The sequence below is a fragment of the Bactrocera oleae genome, chromosome Y (genome assembly GCF_042242935.1).
Source record: "Bactrocera oleae isolate idBacOlea1 chromosome Y, idBacOlea1, whole genome shotgun sequence".
Lineage (NCBI taxonomy): Eukaryota > Metazoa > Arthropoda > Insecta > Diptera > Tephritidae > Bactrocera > Bactrocera oleae.
The window spans coordinates 952,657-970,967 of NC_091542.1; the positions used below are offsets into that span (position 1 = coordinate 952,657).

An 18,311-nucleotide genomic window follows, 5' to 3' on the forward strand; every position below is an offset into this window, starting at 1 on the left:
AATATTTTGTCATATTGGATTCATTCAATATTAACGACACTTTTCTCTTATAATTGATTACAAAATCTGATATAAGTCAACACGTGTTTCGAACTCCGACAACAACGGTAGTTGTTAGTATAATGTTGGTTTTTAATTAAAGCTAAAACGTTTACGTGTTTAATAAATATACGTGTTTTATTATTTTATTTAAACGTTAAGTCTAATTAATAATAATAATCGATGGTAGGTTCTGCCCCTACCATAGTTGCAAAGGATAACGACAAATCAGCGTTCGATTTCGGAGAGGGAACCTGAGCAACGGCTACTACATTCAAGGAAGGCAGCAGGCGCGCAAATCACCAATATGTTCTTAATGTCGGTCACTTATATTTAAAAATGCGGCAGACGGGATGTGTTGCTTATCAGGAAAAGTGCAAATATTGGACATTGAAACACCACCTGAACTATTGAACGACTTACTTATCGGTACAGATCCAGATTCTAGCCTGTTCCTATGGTCAATTCGTGCATTCAATTCATGTTTCCAAATGACATCGTTCGGAGCAACAGAAATTGTTCAAACTATTGCTGCAGACGTTCAACTATTTAATTCTATTTTCAAAATCAAAGGCCAAGTTTATCCCAAAGTGGGTTATTTGCTGCCAAAGCCAGCCGAATCTCATACATTTTTACAATTCTATTTTATGGGTGGCGAGGACTCCGAAAGCCCACTCGCCAATCGCGTGAATGCACGATCTGATTACAATAACCTCATTTCCTCTTTTGCCAGGCGAATTATCGGCGAGGTGGACGCTCTGTTACATGAGCACAATGATTTGTTTAAATTATTCAAATCACAAATTCTCAAGCTACAAAATGACAACCGAGCTATTGTAATCAATCCTAATACAACACCAGCTGAAGAGCATATACGTATGTTCAACACCCCTGTTGCTGATAACGTTGCTGAAGTCGTGATTGGAGACAAATCGTGATTCGAAAAAGAGATGATAGTCTTAACTTTATTACTGATACCCACCGTTCATATGACGATCTTCAATATCCGCTAATTTTCTGGAAGGGACACACCGGTTATTGCATAAACATTAAACAACCAAATCAGGTAACGGGTAATTCATTCATTATTAGGGCCATAATTAAGTTATTATTAAAGAAGAAACTGTCAAATAATTAGAAAATTTATTATTACAGATTATTAAGCGTATCATTTTACGATGTCATGAGCTTTGTCAATAATTTATGATGGACATTTATGGAAGACAGAGAGTGAACGACTACGATACTTGCGACATAACGTGCAGAAGAATATATTCCCCTGCGAGATACCATTGCGAACAACACTGATACTGCCCAAATTGGTAACTCTGTCATTCTACCTTCATCGTACGTAGGTAGTTCAATTCACTAAAATTACGTCATTGCTATTGCTACCACAAAATGCAATACGTCATTTTGACATTACAGCACGTGTTTTTTTTTTTAATTTAAGTCTTTAATAAACTCACATTTTGATTTGCCCATGGACAAAATACGTGCTGAAGACATTGATAGTTTAAGCTGAGTATAACATTCAATGCTCATATTAATGTTGAGTTATTTAGCTATGCATCTCGAAAACGGTCAACGCGTATTTTTCACGAACGAAACAGTGCTGGAATATTTTGAATTTTGTAATTGTGTGGATGCTTTTGGTGCCTTTGCACAAATACTGCTCTATTCGAAAGTACCGCGCTATTTTACATGGTTTCAATGGTGCTTTTATCTGTGACTGTTGCTGGTTAATGTCACCGTAACACTGTCATTTCAAGATAGACATATGAACGTAAAGTAAGTGGACAACGGTATCCAACCTATAAAGATGCATGCCTTGCACTAGGCTTGATAGAAGATGACAATCATTGTGACAGTATGCTTGCTAAAGCAGCATTAAACTGCACAGGAACCCAAATTCGTCTACTATTTGCTATAGTACTGACGACGAGTTTCCCAATCCGATCACAAATGTTGTGGAAGAATCAAAAAAAATCGATGAATGATTATTTATTGTATGACGCAGTGTACAGTGAAGCGTTGATTGCTATTGACGATCATTGCATTGTCATCGCAAATTTGTCCAGCAGTCATTGCAGCATGAATTCACCAAATCAAAGTACAACTGATTTAAACAATACAGATATAAATCGTGAATGTATGATACTGGCGAATTGGCAGGGATGGTCACCTGCATGTTTCACTACTAAATTATGAACAAACAACTATTTACGACCGTATTATGCTGACAGTTTCGGCGGGGCAAAGGGGATTCGTTTTGGCTAAATGAGTCTTAGTGCCTCCTCACCATAAGAACTGCCATACCACATCTACGTACATCCACATCACAACACCTACTTACCATTTATTCCACATCAAACCACCACGATCACACCACCCATAAAGATATCATATTGTACACCACACCAAAAGAAGGACAGAACTGCGGCTATTCGCAGGAGCACTCGCCTTCCATCAATTCGAATTCAGATTTCTATATGCGGCAATTAGACATTCCCTTTAATAAAATTAAAGAAATTAGTGCGGTATACCGAATTTATTGAGTTTTATAAAAGAAAATAATACTTCCAGAAAAAATTAACGGTGAGTGAAAATAATTGGAAACAAGAACACACGTTTTTTTGGACGCACCAGATGGAACTGTTAAAACACTTCTTATTTGTTAATTAATGCTGAGCTACGATCAAAAAATGATATCGCCTTGGGTGTTGTATCATCTGGCATTGCAGCAACTTTATTAGACGGAATCAAAACAACTCATTCAGCATTTAAACTCCCGCCCAACCGACGCGAGGGGCGCAATCCACATACGTGCGGAATTAGCCGAGTCAGAAAAGGCAAGAAAGTTTTTTAAGTGTTGAGATCTAAAACTGCTCAGCTACAGAAACAAAAATTTCAACAGCTAAGATTTATAGTTACGATATAATAAATTGTTACATTTTCATTTATTAAGAGAAAACAATAAAGTCTTTTTAATTTTGAAAAGTGAGTCAGATAAGTCAAATGTGCTGGAATGAGAATTAAAATCATGACATATAGCGGAATGGCTCCTTTAGTTCAAAATTTGATCTACAGGATTTTAGCAGTAAAGGTCTAAACTGCCTCAAAAAGCGAACCGGGATATTAAATTTATTTTCAGACAGGAGAAAAGAACTGCAAACTGTTCCATTCAAAATTTTCACTAAGAATATTATGCCAAGCATTTCCCTACGATTAGAAAGTGTAGGTAGATTATTAAGTTTTAAACGACTAGTGCATGGAGTTAGACTTATCCTAGAATCCCATCGGAAATGTGCTAAGGCGAAAAGTAAAAATTGTTTTTGAACAGACTCTAACTTGTCAGAATGGATTTGGTAGCTAGGGTTCCATACAACAGAGCCATATTCCAATATAGGTCTAACCAAAGTTGTATAAAGAGTTTTAGTAATATACGGATCTCTAAATTCTTTAGACTAACGTTTAGCAAAACTGAGGACAGCTTTTGCTTTCAAGACCATGGTGTCAATATAAAGGCAAAAATTAAGCTTAGGGTCCATATTAACTCCCAAATCAACATAGATAAAAACTTGCTCCAGAATAAGGTGTCTTATTACATAAGAAGAGGGGTGCACAGATCTACGGGAAAAGCACATCGTCTTACATTTATTCAGATTGAATGGCAAATCATTTCTAACACACCATGCAACCAAATTGTTTAAGTCTGTTTGCAACAGACACCTTTCCCCAATTGAAGTGTATGATTTAAAAAGATTTACGTCGACAGCGTATAATAAAATTTTTGAGAATTCAATTACTGAAGGGATATCGTTAATAAACAACAAAAACATAATCGGGCCAAGACGTGAAGAAACATTAATTGTATCTGAAGGTGTATCCTCAAATATCACTCGTTGTGTTTAAGAAGATAGGAAGATGCCCATTGAAAGAATCTTGGCTGAAAGCCCAGCACATCAAGTTTATGTATGAGAATCGAAAGATTTACTTTATCGAAAGCTTTGCTAAAGTCTGTGTATATAACATCCGTATGCTGATGTTCCCTAAAACCCAATGATACATGGTTTACAAATTCGAGCAAGTTTGTTAGAGTCGATTTCCCTTTACGAAATTCATGCGGAGATGAGGAAATTAACGGAGAAATCGAAAAGGTTATATGGTCAGTAATGATAGCTTCATAAAGTTTAGGTATACCTGATAGTTTTGCGATACCTCTATAGTTTTCAATGTTGGATCTAAATCCACTTTTATGAAAAGGAATTATAAATGACTGTTTTCATATTGAAAGAAATATACTGTATACTATATACATTTGGCACTATTTTTTAGGAAGCATGAGGGTATCATGTCTGGGCCGTAACTAAAAGATAGTTTTAACTTATTTAAATTAAGTAGGACGTCTTCTTCAGAAATAATTGGAGCGTTAATTAAAGTATTTGAACACAGCACGTGTTGATAAGAAAAATTTTTGGAAGAATTATTACAGTAGTTTGATTTGAAAAATTCTGTAATCATATTAGATATAATATCATTATTACTTTAAATTATAGATTTGTATTTCATCGCGGACGGAAATTTGGAAATCCTGCGTTTGTAGTTGACGAAATCATAAAACGATTTTGGATTACTTACAGTGTTCTGTTTTACTTTATTTAAGTAATTATTATAACATTTTTTGTTTAGGTCAAAATATTGTCGACGGCATAGAGAATATTTAGAATAGTCGACAAGTGAAGGTTTTTTTTTAAAATGTTTAAAGGCTCTAATTCTGTGGCACCCATTGGTCGTCATATTGAACGACCATTTTTGTTGGTTGGTGATTGTTGTTAACGTGGTTTTTTTTTATTATTTATTTGCGGGTTTATTAACTCGATTTATTTGAATTGAATATCATTTTAGTTTTGCTAGTATAGTCGATGGACAGGAAGCATACTTTTACGAGCGGTCTGGTTAGCACTCCGGATTGTGTGCGTGGATCTACTATTTGGATATGACCATCGGACCCGAAATGAAGCTATTCTAGGCAGCCAAGCCGCCATTCTGTAGGCGGAAGACAATCGTCATGGATTAGGACGCAATCTCCAAGTTTTGGCGCTTTGTCTGGAGTTTTCTATCCGTACCTCTTGGGAAGGACCTCTAAATATTCTTCGTTCCATCGGCGGCTGAATTATGATGGAGAATTTTAATTCTTTTCCATCTGTTTAGTAGGATAGCGTCTTCCCGTCTGGCTCAGGGATGGCTTGAACGGGTGCTCCCATGAGAAAAGGCCTGGAGTTAGGGTTGTGAAGTCGGAGGGATCCTGCGAGAGTGCGTTAGTTGCCGTGAATTGAGAACGGCTTCAATACGAATTAGTAATGTTGTGAACTTTTCGTTATTTGTAATTTCCATCCACCTTTTTGAAGTAAGATTTTAAGTTTTTTACAGCTGATTCCCATAAACCACCCTTATGAGAAGCGCTTGGGAGGATAAATTGTCAATTAGTGCCTTGGGACGTATACTTTTGTACAATCTCAGATCTTCGACGGGAAGTCGGGTCGTCCGAAAACGCGAGCAAATGGCGCAAGGAATTCCTCCTTTGTCAGATTAGTACAAAGCTCAAGGTGTACTGCTTTTGTGGTAAAACAGGCAAAAACACCCACACCACCCACCTTTCATCAGAGCGGGGGAAAGATCCAGCAAAATCGACTCCTATGATGGAGAAAGGCAGAGCGAAGTTGCAGCGTTCCGGTGGAAGTGCTAAAATAATCTGTGTTCGCATCTTCTGTTGGGGAATATAAAATTCCTAGCGGACCATATGTTGAATTAGGCGATGTTCTGCATGAAGCATTAATATGTGGATAATGTGGCAAGTCGAGACTTCTCTAATATTATTATGGGATGGTGTTCGTGTCTATGAATGGATTATTTTAGTAACGAAATTTCTCGGCTGAAGTAACGCGCTTGAGTAGATGCGATAAGAGCGACCTTTGCATTTTGTAAGTCTAGGTGCGTCTGTATCGCATTGGGAGTATACTGAGGTTACTCCCTTAACTTTAATTTTGAGTTGTTCTATGAACTTGAGCATGTAAGCGATTACCCTGGGGGCTTGCTGGTACGAGAAAAATCGTTCAAGGATGTCATTATCCTGCAATATTGTGTGAAAGGAGTCGATTTTTCGACATTAATGCTTATTTAGTTAGGTGTTTTCCCATGCTTTAAAACTGCTGTATTGCAGAGGTGCGAGAGTGACCTAAGGCGATTGTGTTGGGAAATTGTTGTGTTCAGATAATGGTAGGTATGCCATACGACCATTATTCGATCTAGTAATTGTGGCTACGTAAAAGTCTTCACAATACTGATATTCAGGGGTTGTAATTGATATTTCTTTAATTGTAAATTCAGGTATTCATTTGAGATTCCCAGATTTTACAATATTAGAGTTTTGAACTACTCTTCCGCCCATTCTGTGCTTCCTATTTTGTGCCTTGCCTTAGACGCTATAAATTATCGTTGCGATCCTTGGTATATTAAGGCCCTAAGCTTAAACAGTTCTCCTCGGTGTTCGATGGAGCGACTGCTGTGGGTAGTAGTACTCTACTTTGAATTTCGCTGTGTAGCGTTTGAGTGTTTGGTGCCTTTGAGTAACTTGGTGTCTTTTATAAATTTTCGGGATTTTGGTTTTTGGGAGTTGTTGTTACCACTAATCCTGTGGTTCTTCTTTCGGGTGATATCGGGAATTTGCTGTAATGAAGCAAGATTGTAGCTTATGCCCTCTTTTTTGGGTTTGAGTTTTTAATGCTTTTGAGCAGCATGGTGGTTCTGAGCAATTTTTGGGGTTTGCTAATGCACATAACCCTTTCATATTTACGCTGTTTGGTGGTGAACTGGAAAAATTATTTATATAAAGCATAGAAGGATGCCGTGCATGACAGTAAACGTAATTGAACTTGCTTTTGCAATCTTTGAGTGAATGCGCACTTGACAAACAGTTTGTACAAAGTCTTTGTGTTATTACAAAATTGATTCAAATTGTAATATTAATTTTTTTGAAGTTCTCGCAAAATTTGAGCTTATGCCCTCCTGTACACAGTTCGCATGACGTTTTATTTTTTTGCCTACACTTTTTGGTATTCACACTGGGTAGTTAGGAAATCTTTCATTTGTTGCCACTTGGAACATTTTCTTTGTGATGAGAGCGATTGCCCGCATAGTAGTATCCATTTTTCTGGTAATGCGGCGGTGCATATGTTTACTAGTATAGGGTCCCAGCTGTCTTTGAAATAAAATTTACAAACAATTTGAAGCAGTGGACTGAAGTAAGATCAATTCCTCACTTGTTTCTTTTTTAATCTTTGGAAAGTACATTAATATCGATATTTGTTTATCGACCAATATGCTTTCGTTTTCGTATCTTGATTTAAGAGGTTCCTAAGCCTAATTGAAATAAGCTTGTAGCTTCTGCAGGTGTTCATGGACTCTTTCGTCCGGAATCATTTTTGGTACTTTGAGATATTGAGTTGGTTTCGATTCCTTAGAATCTGCGTTCATTTAAGTAAAATTAAAAAAAATTTTATTTTGTTTCTCTCACTATACACTGATAATATTAGATAAATAAAGAGATTACCTTTTAGATAAATGATGGTAAATATATACAGTCTATATGCAGTAGTGTGTACGGTGTGGCGACGCGATGCGTAATCGACTCTCTACACTGAGCTCGGATACATGCATTTATCTGTGCATCAAGCGTATATTTGGTGTGTTTTGAATGCCAGTAAATGTAAAATCTACTCTGTTGGTAGATTAAAATTCACATAAATTTGATTGTATATAATGTTTTTAAATTAATTTTTAATTTTAATTTCTTTCTTATTGAAATTAATGCATTAAAAAAATTGAAATTAATGCATTAAAAAAATGTTTTAAGACTGACAGAATTGTATTTCAAAATCAGCTGATGGCGTGCTGCGCACGAATCTTTTTCTCATGTGTTATTAATATGAACACTAAACAATTAATTTTTCTAATCATAGTGGAATTTATATTGAAACATTCATTATTGATATTTATAATTTACGATTTTTAGTAATATTGTACGATTTTTAGTAATAATATAAATAAATACTTGAAAATAGCTCGTATTGTTTGGAGCACTGCTCAACGCATTGTACTGATACACTGTACTTTTGAGACTGTGAGGTTACTCCGTCGCCTTCAGGTACTCATGTAAATTACAACGAAAGTTGTCCCTATCTAGTCGACTCATTTGTTGGCGTTCGAAGTGCACGTACATGTTAGCGTATAATTTGCAGTTTGTTTCAAATATTTCGATAGTTGGGTACATGTGAATTTTCATAGTGTGAGTAAATAATTTTTCGTGAAGAATATATGTTCCATATTGTGTGTGCTCGCAGGTGTTTTTACAAATTTCTACGTAAACTTGCCGTAGTAGGCTTTGGCACATATATTATGTATGTATTTACAAATTTGTGAGATTTTGATGTGAAACATCTATAGCCGCACGTAAAACCGATTTTTGGCGTGGCGACGCATGCCGTGGTTTTTTACTACAGTACACATAACCTGTGTTTTACTTGAAAATAAATTATTTTTCTGATAATCAAATGTCTGACCGTGATAATTTAGAGAGTGAAAGTGATCAGCCTACTGCAAAGAAAGCAAAATCACACTATGACACTATCAAGTCATCTTAAGTTAATTATATTTTTATAATTAAAGTATATGCATTTATCTGTGCATCAAGCACACAGTAAATGTAAAATCTACTCTCTTGGTAGATAAAAATTCACATAAATTTGATTGCATATATTGTTTTAAATTAATTATTAATTTTAATTGCATTCTTATTAATTTTAATTGCATTCTTATTAAAATTAATGCATTAAAACAATTGCTTCGAGAATAAATTTATTAGGACTGACAGAATTGCCTTTCAAAATCAGCTGATGGCCTGCAGGGCACGAGTCTTTTTCTTATTTGTTACTAATATGAACATTAAAAAATTAATTAATTTTTCTAATCATAGTGGAATTTATAGTGAAACATTTAGTAATATATTGAAATAACTTGCTAAGATTCTTGAGCTTACTAATATATTAAAGCCATTTAAAATATTTTACTATTTTTCTGATTTTATTTTAATAACATATTTTCTATAAATATTTCAAATCCCAATAATCATTACAGGGATCACAAAATATTATTATTGAAACCGGACATCTTTTAACACATATATATATTTTTAGAGTAAATAATAATAAAAAAGAACGTCAAAAACGATACAGGGAGCAGAACAGTGACAAGTTGAAGCAGCGTGAAGCGGAAAGAAGTGAACGCATACATATTTCACAACGTATTGTTGGGCCATCTACCTCTTCAAACACGAGTATAATAGAACTGAATAATGAAGAAATAGATACGGCTCAAAGTTCATCTGGTTCGGAAAAAATACAACCATCATCCATTCAAAGAAACGATCATGGTAATGATCTAGATAAATTGAAGCAACGTGAAGCGGATAGAAGGAGGTGTCTACAAACTGCAGATGTGATTGCAGAATTATCTACTTCTTTAAACATCGAATTTACAAGAATAATTAACGATCCAATAATAGATGAAATAAGTACAAATTCTGGAAATATAGCTGGTTTACAAGAAATGCAGCATGTAGTAGTTGAAGTATCTCAGCAAATGGACGAAGTCAATCAAGTGCAAATACTACAGTCAATTTAGATACCATAAATCATGAATATTTTAACGATAACTTTAAAAATAATGAATTTGGACATGCTTGCTTAATCTTCGATCGACTTTGGTTTGAAAAAGATTTAAGGAAACCATCTGCATCTGGAAATATTATTAACCCAATAACTAATGAGCAAAATGTGGGTGCACTCAAAATTTGTTCTACTTGTAAATCAGCCTTAGATAAAAATAACATTCCTAATTTTTCAGTTTATAATGGATTTCACTATCCAAAAATACCGCAACATTTAAAAAAATAGATTTCATCACTGAAAGGCTTATTTCTCTTCGAATTCCCTTTATGCAAATAAAAAGATTAAGGCACGTTCAAGGACAATGCGGCATATACGGACAAATTATCAATGTTCCTGTGTATGTTGATACAATGGTACGGAACTAAGTTTTATCCAAAAAAGTACATTAATTAACAACGATGCTGTAACATGTGCTATTTATTTTAACAAATTAGTTAATGTATTAATGACAATTTTACAATCAAAGAAGTTCAGCCCTTTTGGTAAGTTTAAAGTTATTAACTACTTTTTGAGGATCGAATTTCAACATCGAGGAAGTCCACATGCGCATATTATTTTATGGCTTTATGGTAATGCTCCCACATATATTCTTGGAGAAGAGCAAAAACAAGCAATAGAAATGATTAACAGTTTAGTATCAGTATCAACGCCGGAAACATTGGGAAACATAAAATTACTTACGCATAAGCATAAATTTACGTGCTACAAAAAAATTGGCTCCGACTCTAGTCAAAAGTGTCGATTTGAAGCACCAGATTGTAAATCTACAATGATTTTAATACCGATGGAAAAAATGAGTCCACTTTACAAAGAACACTTGAAAAGATATAATGAAATTAGAATTAACTTAGAAAGTAATGACTATGACAGTATTAATGATTATTATGAAAGTAATAATTTCAGATCAGATGAAGAATACAAAGATACTTGTAAACTAAAATCTGGTGTTACAAGTAGTAGACTAAAAATATTCTATAAACGACAGGCGTCCGAAAAATGGCACAATACTTTCAGTCCATTTGTTTTTAATGCCTTAAAGACAAATATGGATTTCAGATAAATACTGAAGAATATTCTGGCGCGTCATATGTCGTCGAATATGTAAATAAAACCAACAAAGGCATTAGCAATTTACAACGCAAAATAATAGAAGTTATGAATGAGAATCAAGAATTCGATATTGTTAAAATAACTCGTAAAATAAGCGTTGACATGCTGAATAGTATTGCGATGAGTAGTCAAGAAGCTGCCTGGTATCTTTTAAGGTTACCAATGTCTAAATCGTCAGTAGCGGTTCAGTATATTAACACTTGTTGGCCTATTGAACGACAGAGGATAAGAAAAACACAAAAACAAATTGATAAACTTGATGACGGCTCTACTGATATTTGGAAGGAAGATTGGTGTTTGGTCAGAAGTATGAAACTGTGCACAATCGGATGACCGTGACCGTGAATTAGGCTATTCACCTCTGTGAGAGTACCGCTTATGCATATGCACACAAATTCTTACATTTACATACATATGGCATTCACAAGGCTAGCTTATGCTCACAAGGCTAGCTTATGCTCACAAGGCTAGCTTATACTACTGTGGGGGTCAGCAGGTGGCGGATAGCTGAACGGCCTCCAGATATGAAGGTTAGCTGCGAATATTCAATAAGCAGTCCCCGACCAAAGCAGCAGAGATGAAGGGTATAGCCTAAAAAGCTATATCTGCCCTACGAAGTTTCTGTGATAGGGTGAATCGACCCCGCCCATAAATAAGTGTCAAACACAAAAACCCCGAAAGCGTCTGACTCAGATTGAGCGGCTTACTGGGTAGCGTCTGCCTCCAGGTTAGGAGCGGCTGAGCAAACCACCTTCCAGTAGGTATAAAATGGTACGAGTAGGATCCCGGAAAAACAAAACATGTCTGGGAATAGTACAGGAAAATTAAAAGTTACGGTGCAGGGTGTAAAAAGCCCAGTGCCGGCGGTTTTGGGGGGTGAGCAAGCAGGCTCCCGACCGTCGATATCCAACGAATGCAATGATGCAATGGTGGACCACTTGGCCATTGCATCAGATACAACTACAAGTTTGAGCAAACCAGCAGAAACTGATCCATTCAGGCGAGCACCAAAACTAGCCCCGACCGCCAGAGAAAACGCCCGTCGAAAAACAAGCACGAGCTCGGTCTTCTCCGCCCGCGCTACAAAAGGAAATCCCGACGCTGCTCCAAAAAAATGATGTTGTGCAAGATTACATGCACGAATTGGGAGAAAACATAAATAAATTAACAGGTATGATGAGTCTCCCACAACGCTCCATTAATAACCAAATGAGGGAGCTTCTAAACACGATTTTGAAGCTGCATGCAAGTGCACAGAAGGATCTCGCTAAACTGAAGATTTCCAGTACACAAAACCAGCCCATACGGAATGCTGTAGTAGCCACACCGAAAAGGCTACGTGATGAGAGACAAGTGACGCGAAACACCCCCCCAAAAAGGACCAAAAGGTCGCAGGATGAAGACTTGCAAAAGGAAAAGGAGAGCGTAGAGGAAATATGCGAGAAGCCAGCTAATGTAGGGAAAAAAGAAACACCAAGAGACGAAGCTTGGGTTACAGTAAAATACAAAACCCCCAAAAACAAAAAAGCGAAGAAAGAAAATGCCAAGCTACCGCAGCCACCACGACCGGATGCGAGTGCAAACCATCAAATTGGGTGCCGGAGATGTCCCATTTTCTTAGAAGCCTGCCAAAAGAAAAGGAAATGAAAATATTACAGATCAACCTAAACCACTGCGAAGCCGCACAAGAACTGTTGACGCAAACCGTGTACGAAAGGAACGTCGATGTTATAATAATATGTGAGCAAAACAAAAACCTTCAGGTACAAGCTGAAGGGTGGAAGGAAAACACAATCGATGAGGATTTTTTCAAACTCGTATTGAATGAAGACATACCCGAATCAGAAGACACCAACCAACAGGCTAAGTTGCTTGTTCAACATATCTGGAGAGCCTGTGACGCCGCCATGAATCGAAGGAAACAACACCCCAAATGAAAGCCAGCATACTGGTGGAATAATGATATCCAACAATTGCGAGCTGATTGTAATAAAGCGAGGCGACAGTACCAGAGAAGTACAGGCACGGCAGGTCAAGATGGTTTACCCGAAAACTTCAAGGCCAAACGCAAGCAACTGAAAAAAGCTATTAAAAATAGCAAAGCTGTGTGTTTCAAAGAGCTTTGTAACAAACTCGATGAAAATCCCTGGGGCGGTGCGTACAAGCTGGTCATGTCTAAAGTTCGAGGTCCTAAAGGAAAAGCGCCAACCTGCCCAGCCCTTCTGAAAAGTGTTGTGGAAACACTCTTTCCAACACAGCCCACGCGAGAAGAAGAGCGGTTTCTCCCCGAGGAATCAAACCGCATAGCTATACCAGTAGTTACCGATATGGAGGTTATAAATGCTGCTACACGTTTCGGCAATGCTAAAGCACCGGGGCTGGATGGCATCCCAAATCGTGCTCTGAAGATTGCACTAAAGCAAAACCTAAAATGCTTCACCCAGCTATATACGAAGTGCTTAACCGATGGTATTTTCCCAAAAATATGGAAAAAACAACGTTTGGTCTTATTACAGAAGCCAAACAAAACAGTAGGATATCCTAGTGCATATCGACCACTGTGCATGATAGACACAATAGGGAAAATTCTGGAGCGGTTGATCTGTGAACGTCTTGAAGCACACCTGGAAGAAGTTGAAGATGGCTTATCTAGCAACCAATACGGGTATCGCAGGAAGCGCTCGACTATCGACGCATTCAAGAAGCTGACCGCAATAGCAGATAAAGCAATTGAAGGTACTAGGTGGATGCATGGCACAAAAGAATACTGCGCAATCATCACTTTTGACGTGAAAAATGCGTTTAATTCAGCATACTGGCCACACATAATACGAGCCTAAGAGAACCTCAATACTCCGGTATATTTATTGCGGATTATAAGATGTTACTTGTCCGACAGGCTGTTGTTATACGACACTGAGGAGGGGGTGAAAAGTTATGCAGTAGCTGGTGGAGTTCCACAAGGCTCTGTTTTGGGCTCAATGTTATGGAATATCTTATACGATGGAATATTGCGCCTCCCTCTACCAAAAGAAGCGAAAATAATTGGATATGCGGATGACATTGCTGTGGCAATGGTAGCAAAAGAGCTGCACCAAATCCAAAGCGTTTGTGTAGCTACGTCTCAGAAAATTAAAAACTGGCTCGACGCGTCAAAACTACAAACGAAAAACGAGCAGAAAAAAACTAGAGACCATTACTCTGAACATTGACGGGCATGAAATTAGAACTCAGCCATCTCTAAAGTACCTGGGTGTCATAATCGATGCGAGACTCAACTACAAGATGCATATTGAAAAAACCTGCAAAAAAGCTGCCCGAGTGATTTCGGCACTAGCGCGAATTATGGCTAACATAGGTGGACCAAATCAAGCGAGAAGGTTACTTTTAGCAAAAGCCAGCCAATCAGTTATGTTGTATGCGGCACCTGTATGGGCACAAGCACTGACCCATAAAATATATGCCAAAATGGTGATTTCAATGTTCAGACTAAGCGCCATCAGAGTAGCCAGTGCATTCCGCACAGTATCGCAAGAAGCTGTTAGCATTATATCCGGTATAATGCCACCAGATATAATGGCACTTGAGCTCAAACGAATATACGATACCAGCAAAATACTCGGCAGGTCATTGACAATAGAGGAACAAAAAGAAGAAAGACAATAGAGTCTAAACGAGTGGCAAAACCGTTGGGACGAAACAACCAAAGATCGGTGGACGCACCGGCTTATCAAAAATGTGAAAACCTGGGTGGAAAGAAAGCACGGACAAACGGACTTTTATATGACGCAATTATTAACTGGCCATGGCTGCTTTAGAGAGTACCTGTACAAGTATGGCCATGATAACGGAGTGACGTGTTCCTTTTGTGGTAATAGTAATGAGAATGCTCTACACATTTTTTTCTATTGCAAGGTACATACGAAGCTGACGGAGTTAAGGGTTTAGCACGTAAGCGTACCGCTGCGCGAGTTCGGCATATTAAAAAATATGGACCGGGCGTGGTCCCGAAAGAGGTGCACTTAGCGCACGGTATGAATCGTACATGCTGTCACTTGTGGCAGTATCTTTCAGAAGATTCCCCTTTCGGATACCAAAAAAAAAAAAAAAAAAACATACATATGTTACGATTTGCTGTGATTTGTACATAATTGCATTTTTTATGTTCTTACTTTTTGCCCTGCAATTTGTAAGTAGGTGTATATATACATACACATGTACACATACAGAATACATATTTTCATAAAAAAATTAAATTAAATTAAATCAAACTTGTTAATTGGACATTAATCTATTTTTGGGCTGGAACAATTAGCATGCCAAGTATCAAAAACGGCCAGAAGAATTGGAAGGAATTTCTTTAGTCCAATTTGTTTCCAACTATACTAAAAAACAGAAAGGGAGAGTACATCAGAAAGAAGCAGTCTCAATTTATTCGTTATAGAAATTATGACATGACTCAGGATTACAACGAGTACAGAAGAGAAATGGTGACCTTACATATACCATTTAGAAATAAAAACACAGAAATATTAGCAGATATGAAATTCACAACTATATATGATGAACACGAAAATGAAATTTTAGAAAAAAAGAAAGAATTTGAGTCAAATATTGATATTCAAAAGGCAATTGATATACAAGTATGCCGACAATTATGTCATGAAGATGAGCTAATAGATGATGAATCAGAAGTCGAGACATTACTACAAGATTTCCAAAGCCAAAAGAAAAGAAAATATCATGAGTAATGATCGTTTTTGGGATCTCGTGAGAAGCGCTAATGAAAAAGAGAAAGATTTGGTGCTACATGTCATTCATCATTTATTATCTGCAGAGAGATCACCTTTACAATTATTTTTTACTGGGCCAGCTGGATATGGAAAAACCTTTGTAATAAAATTGATAATGGAAGTATAAAACAGATTTACATACATTGCGTGTGCATCGACTGTTAAAGCTGCAATAACGGAACTAATGTTCATACTATTAACGGAACTACTGTTCATACTGCATTGAAAATATCATTGTTAAAACTAATTCCGTTGTCAATAGAAACAGCACAAAAATATCGATGCTTATTTCAATATGTCAAAGTTTTAATAATTGACGAAATCAGTATGATTGGTGCCGAGCTTTTGATCCAAATAGACGCAAAACTAAAGCAAATAACACGAAATTTTTATGAAAATTTTGGTGGTCTAGACATTTTTTTTATTGGAGATTCGCGACAACTACTTCCAGTCCGTGCAACTCCAATCTATAAGCAGTCTAAACAACGGATGATTGGACCCTTACTTTGGCGAGGATTTAAATTCTAAAAGTTAACTCAAATAATGCGTCAAGATAACGAAATGTTTGCTTCTATTCTCACCTAAATTGGCAATGCATTCATGATAATGCATCAGTTAACACATGTAACGAACACGAATATGTGAACCCCAGTGCCTATAGTTGACTTTTTACCGAAAATATCGGTCAACATAGAACAAGGCGGCTAGATCCAAAAAGAAATCTAAAACGAGTGTACCATTTGACTTTGCGAGAGTATAATATGTTCGGTTACATCCGAACTTAGCCTTTCCTTACTTGTTTTTATTTATGCTTTATTATTTATTGTTACGTACTCGTTTGTATGCATGTTAATTGTGTATATAACCGCTTTTAAAAAGAGGTTTTTAACCTTTGTACATATGTGCGTATTCATGTGCATATCTAATATGTTTTATTTGCTTGTATTTTAACAAGAACAAGGGGTATTGCCAGAAAAGTGCCAATATGAAATTTGATTATATGTACAACTGTGTGTGTGTGTCACTAACTGTGCCCTATTCCCACCAAGTATAACTTTTTTTTTGTTTTTTCGCAAGTAAATCGATTGCTTTTGTGGACTTCTTTATTTTTTTATACTCTCGCAAATTGCTACAGAGTATAATAGTTTTGTTCACTTAACGGTTGTTTGTATCACCTAAAACTAATCGAGTTAGATATAGGGTTATGTATATATAAATGATCAGGATGAAGAGACAAGTTGAAATACGGGAGACTGTCTGTCCGTCCGTCTGTGCAAGCTGTAACTTGAGTAAAAATTGAGATATATTTATGAAACTTAGTGCACATTTTTCTTGGTACCGTAAGACTGTTTGTATTGCAGATGGGCGTAATCGAACCACTGGCACGCACACAAAACGCCATTAATCAAAAAGGTATAAATTGCCATAACTAAGCTCCACAACAAGATACAAAACTTTTATTTGGTATACATGGTCACATTAGGGAGGGGCATCTGCAGTTTAAATTTTTTTTAAAGTGGGCGTTGTGCCGCCTCTAATAATTTTAATGTGCATATCTCCTATACCACTGAAGCTATAATAACAACATTCACTGGGCACAAAAGTTTTTAGCATCTTTATCGACGGTGTGAAAATGGGTGAAATCAAGTGACATTCCCGCCCACTCCACATATAACGGTACTGTTAAAAACTACTAAAAGCGCGATAAATCAAGCACTAAACAAACCAGAGACATTAAAAATAATCTCTGGCATGGTATAAGATGATTTTACAGGAACTACGTTCAAAATTAGATAGTGGGCGTGGCACCGCCACCCATATCTAGGGATCTGCTTAACCTATTTCAACCAAATTCGTATATAATATTCTTCGTATATTTCTATGTTATAGTACAAAAATGGGCGAAATCGGATTACAACCACGCCTATTTCCCATATAACATAATTTTACATTCCATCTGATTTTTTCACTTTCCAGTAATCAAATCAAACAACAATGGTTATATCGGCGTAAAACTTTGCGTGAATAATACGTTTAAGGTATGCCACCTTGTGACCAAAAATTATCTAAATTGAACAAAAAGTGTTCAAGCCCCTAGGTACTGAGTATGTGGACCCCAGTGCCTACAGTTGACTTTTTACCGAAAATATCGGTCAACAGAGAACAAGGCACCAAGATCCACAAAGAAATCTAAAACGAGTATACCATTTGACTTAGGGATAGTATAAAATGTTGTTACATCCGAACTTAGTCCTTCCTTACTTGTTTTGAATAAATTTTATTTCAATTTAAAAATTTAATAATTCCTACTTATTTACTGCAACGGTTAGTTTTTAAAATTTTTTATTATTAAGTTTAAGCCCTTTTTTAATCTATATATAATATAATATATAAAAATGAAACCCGTTTCCCGTTGTCATGCCATAACTTGAGAACGGCTAGACCGATTTGGCTGTTTTCATATTAGGAAAATGTCTCAAAAAGATTGAAAAAATTCATTTAATTTTGCATATTTTAAAAAACGCGTGTAACAAATATCGTCGTCATTCACAGCCATAAACTATATTGAAAGAGCATCAGT

The 18,311-nt window shown here is 36.5% G+C and overlaps 2 pseudogenes; both read left to right on the forward strand.

Moving 5' to 3' along the window:
- LOC138858277 (importin-4-like) overlaps positions 1–18,311 on the forward strand; it is a 550,887-nt pseudogene that overhangs the window by 124,982 nt on the left and 407,594 nt on the right.
- LOC138858261 (uncharacterized) lies at positions 393–9,780 on the forward strand (annotated as a pseudogene).